The sequence below is a fragment of the Triticum aestivum genome, chromosome 5A (genome assembly GCF_018294505.1).
Source record: "Triticum aestivum cultivar Chinese Spring chromosome 5A, IWGSC CS RefSeq v2.1, whole genome shotgun sequence".
Taxonomy (NCBI): domain Eukaryota; kingdom Viridiplantae; phylum Streptophyta; class Magnoliopsida; order Poales; family Poaceae; genus Triticum; species Triticum aestivum.
Window position 1 is genome coordinate 165284293 of NC_057806.1, and position 5426 is coordinate 165289718.

The window sequence follows — 5426 nt, forward strand, 5'->3', positions numbered from 1 at the left end:
TCTCACCCTTCCACCATTGCTAGCCTCTTTAGTATCACGCAACTTTTGCCAGTACATAAACCCACCATATACCTTCCTGAAAACAGCCACCATACCTACCTATTATGGCATTTCCATAGTCATTCCGAGATATATTGCCATGCAACTTTCCATCGTTCCGTTATTATGACATGCTTCATCATTGTCATATTGCTTGCATGATCATGTAGTTGACATTGTATTTGTGGCAAAGCCATCGTTCATAATTCTTCATACATGTCACTCATGCATCATTGCACATCCCAGTACACCACCGGAGGCATTCACATAGAGTCATATTTTGTTCTAAGTATTGAGTTGTAATTCTTGAGTTGTAAGTAAATAAAGTGTGATGATCATCATCATTAGAGCATTGTCTCAAGTGAGGAAAGGATGATGGAGACTATGATTCCCCCACAAGTCGGGATGAGACTCCGGACGAAAAAAAGAAAAAAAAAGAAAGGCCATAAAAAAGGAAGGCCCAAAATATATAATGAAAAAGAGAGAAGGGACAATGTTACTATCCTTTTTCCACACTTGTGCTTCAAAGTAGCACCATGTTCTTCATATAGAGAGTCTCCTATGATATCACTTTCATATACTAGTGAGAATTTTTCATTATAGAACTTGGCTTGTATATTCCAATGATGGGCTTCCTCAAAATGCCCTAGGTCTTCGTGAGCAAGCAAGTTGGATGCACAACCACTTAGTTTCTTTTGTTGAGCTTTCATATACTTATAGCTCTAGTGCATCCGTTGCATGGCAATCCCTACTCACTCATATTGATATCTATTGATGGGCATCTCCATAGCCCGTTGATACGCCTAGTTGATGTGAGACTATCTTCTCCCTTTTTTGTCTTCCCCACAACCACCATTCTATTCCACCATAGTGCTATATCCATGGCTCACGCGCTCATATATTGCGTGAAGATTGAAAAGGTTTGAGAACACAAAAAGTATGAAACAATTGCTTGGCTTGTCATCGAGGTTGTGCATGATTTAAATATTTTGTGTGGTGAAGATAAATCATAGCCAGACTATATGATTTTGTAGGGATAACTTTCTTTGACCATGTTATTTTGAGAAGACACGATTGCTTTGTTAGTATGCTTGAAGTATTATTATTTTTATGTCAATATTAAACTTTTGTCTTGAATCTTATGGGGAATATTCTTGCCACAATAAAGAAAATTACATGGATAAATATGTTAGGTAGCATTCCACATCAAAAATTCTGTTTTTATCATTTACCTACTCGAGGACGAGCAGGAATTAAGCTTGAGGATGCTGATACGTCTCTAACGTATCTATAATTTTTGATTGTTCCATGCTATTATATTATCAATTTTGGATGTTTAATATGCATTAATATGCTATTTTATATGTTTTTGGGACTAACCTATTAACCTAGAGCCCAGTGCCAGTTTCTGTTTTTTCCTTGTTTTAGAGTATCGCAGAAAAGGAAAATCAAACGGAGTCCAATTGACCTGAAACTTCACGGAACTTATTTTTGGACCAGAAAAAGCCCACGGAGTATCGGAGATGGACTAGAAGAGTCCCGGGCTGCCCACGAGGGTGGGGGCGCGCCCACCCCCCCTGGGCGTGCCCCTGCCTCGTCGACAGCTTGGATCTATCGATGTACTTCTTCCTCCTATATATATCCATGTACCCTAAAAACTTCGAAAAAAACAATAGATCGGGAGTTCCGCCGCCAGAAGCCTCCGTAGCCATCGAAAACCAATCTAGACCCGTTCTGGCACCCTGCCGGAGGGGGAATCCCTCTCCGGTGTCCATCTTCATCATCCGGTGCTCTCCATGACGAGGAGGGAGTAGTTCTCCCTCGGGGCTGAGGGTATGTACCAGTAGCTATGTGTTTGATCTCTCTCTCTCTCTCTCGTGTTCTTGAGGTGATACGATCTTGATGTATCACGAGTTTTGCTATTATAGTTGGATGTTATGATGTTTCTCCCCCTATACTCTCTTGCAATGAATTGAGTTTCCCCTTTGAAGTTGTCTTATCGGATTGAGTCTTTAAGGATTTGAGAACACTTGATGTATGTCTTGCACGTGCTTATCTGTGGACAATGGGATATCATGTGATCCACTTGATGTATGTTTTGGTGATCAATTTGCGAGTCCGTGACCACGTGAACTTATGCATAGGGGTTGGCACATGTTTTCTTCTTGACTCTCAGGTAGAAACTTTGGGGCACTCTTTGAAGTTCTTTGTGTTGGTTGAATAGATGAATCTAAGATTGTGTGATGCATATCGTATAATCATACCCACAGATACTTGAGGTGACATTGGAGTATCTAGGTGACATTAGGGTTTTGGTTGATTTGTGTCTTAAGGTGTTATTCTAGTACGAACTCTATGATAGATTGAACAGAAAGAATAGCTTCATGTTATTTTACTACAGACTCTTGAATAGATCGATCAGAAAGGATAACTTTGAGGTGGTTCCGTACCCTACAATAATCTCTTCGTTTGTTCTCCTCTATTAGTGACTTTGGAGTGACTCTTTGTTGCACGTTAAGGGATAGTTATATGATGCAATTATGTTATTATTGTTGAGAGAACTTGCACTAGTGAAAGTATGAACCCTAGGCCTTGTTTCAACACATTGCAATACCGTTTATGCTCACTTTTACCACTCTTTACCTTGCCGTTTTTATATTTTCAGATTACAAAAACCATTATCTACTATCCATATTGCCATTGTATCACCATCTCTTCGCCGAACTAGTGCACCTATACAATTTACCATTGTATTGGGTGTATTGGGGGCACAAGAGACTCTTTGTTATTTGGTTGCAGGGTTGTTTGAGAGAGACCATCTTCATCCTACGCCTCCCACGGATTGATAAACCTTAGGTCATCCACTTGAGGGAAATTTGCTACTGTCCTATAAACCTCTGCACTTGGAGGCCCAACAACGTCTACAAGAAGAAGGTTGTGTAGTAGATATCATCATGCTATACTATCGGGCCGCGATCACTCGGGAGGTGATTACGAATATATACTATATACTTTATACATGATACATGTGGTGACTAAAGTCGAGTCGGCTCGTAGAGTACCCGCGAGTGATTCACGGATCGGGGGCTGAAAGGACATTTGTCCCGACGGCCCTCTGAGTGGATCTTTGTGGCGGAGCGACAGGGCAGGTTGAGACCGCATAGGAGAGAGGTGGCCCTGGCCCTGGTCGGCGTTCGCGGTTACTTTTAAATAACATGCTTAACGAGATCTTGGTATTTGATCTGAGTCTGGCCACTGGCCTATACGCACTAACCAACTACGCGGGAACAGTTATGGGCACTCGACATCATGGTATCAGCCGAAGCCTTCTTGACGTCAGCTATTGGGCGACGCGCATCGGGTTGGACTGGAATGCCTGCTCTTGTATAAGGGAGGCTAGGTCTGCTCGCCGACCGCGTTTGCAACATGCAGGTGTGCAATGGGCGATGGGCCCAGACCCCCTGCGCCATAGGATTTAGACCGGCGTGCTGACCTCTTTGTTGTGTCTAGGTGGGGCTGCGACGTGTTGATCTTTCGAGGCCGGGCATGACCCAGGGAAGTGTGTCCGGATAAAGGGGATCGAGCGTGTTGGGAAATGTGGTGCACCCCTAGAGGGAAGTTTATCTATTCGAATAGCCGTGTCCCTCGGTAAAAGGATGACCCAGAGTTGTACCTTGACCTTATGACAACTAGAACCGTATACTTAATAAAACACACCCTTCCAAGTGCCAGATACAACCCGGTGATCGCTCTCTCACAGGGCGACGAGGGGAGGATCGCCGTGTAGGATTATGCTACGCGATGATACTTGGTGAACTTATCATCTCCTCTCTTCTACATGCTGCAAGATGGAGGTTGCCAGAAGCGTAGTCTTCGATAGGACTAGCTATCCCCCTCTTATTCCGGCATTCTGCAGTTCAGTCCACATATGCTACCCTTTATCATTTGATACCAATACATACATATTTAGTGTAGCTCCTTGCTTGCGAGTACTTTGGATCAGCACTCACGGTTGCTTTGCTCCCCCTTTTTTCCTTTCTATACCCGATTGTTGCGACAAGACGATGGAGTTCAGGAGCCAGACGCCACCGTCGACGACGACTCCTACTACTCTGGAGGTGCCTACTACTACGTGCAGTTCACTGACGACGACCAGGAGTAGTTTAGGAGGATCCCAAGCAGGAGGACTACGCCTTTTTCGATATGTATCCCAGTTTGTGCTAGCCTTCTTAAGGCAAACTTGTTCAACTTATGTCTGTACTCAGATATTGTTGCTTCCGCTGACTCGTCTATGATCGAGTTCTTGTATTCGAGCCCTCGAGGCCCCTGGCTTGTAATATGATGCTTGTATGACTTTTTTTATTTGTAGAGTTGTGTTGTGATATCTTCCCGTGAGTCCCCGATCTTAATCATACACGTTTGCGTGTATGATTAGTGTACGATTGAATCGGGGGCGTCACAGAAGTAGAGGTTACTTCCTCGCATCTAGTCTCGTGTCTAGCCTCTAATCTAGCAATAAGTGCACTTGTCTCATCTACATTCTCTATGCTAGCTAAAAGTGCACAAACATCTACTAAATTACGCTCTATCAATATATCGATGGACTCTTCTTCCCAATACCAAAACTTGCATCCATTCTACACAACAAAATTTGAAGTTAGCACAACTAGTCAAATCTAGAGCACAAACCGAAACTAAAAAAATTGCATACCCCATCGTTTAAGCACTTGATGAACACCCATCCAGGATGTTCCGGCGTTGTAGACACGCGGCGCAGGACCTTTTTTACACACTGGTCGCACTTAATGAACGGCAACGATGTGCCGACGAGCTTTTGGGCTAGCACCGAGCCCGGCCGACCGCCATTCGTGTATCTGCCGCCGGACCACCGACGGTGTAGATCCGAGCGGCTAGAGGAGGAGCCACTGCCTGCATGTGGCCTTGCGGCCCTGCCATGGCCTTCCGGCCCGGTGTCCCGCCAGTCCATGACGTGGCGCGGCCTCCCACAGCCGGGCGAGCTCAAGAGCGACCAGATCCGGTCCAAATCCGACCGGCGGGTGCGCAAAACAGGTGGCCGTGGTTGGGTAGCTAGGGGGGCGCCGAGGGGGAGGGGCGGGGCGAGCACACGTCCGAGCTGCACAGTTACAATGGCAGCGGCGGCGACGACGATGACAACGGAAGTGCGGCCGGAGGGAGGGAGGAGGGCGGATAGAAAAAGACGCCCCTATGCCACTGACGGTCGGGTCAGGGGAGGACACGCGCAGACGGCCCGCGCGCTGTCTGTTTCACCCAAAAAGACGTAAACTTGGGCCGGGGATAGGTCGAAAACAGACACAAAACGGACAAAAATCCGATTACGCCCGCGCGCTGGGCCGTCTGGTTCGCGG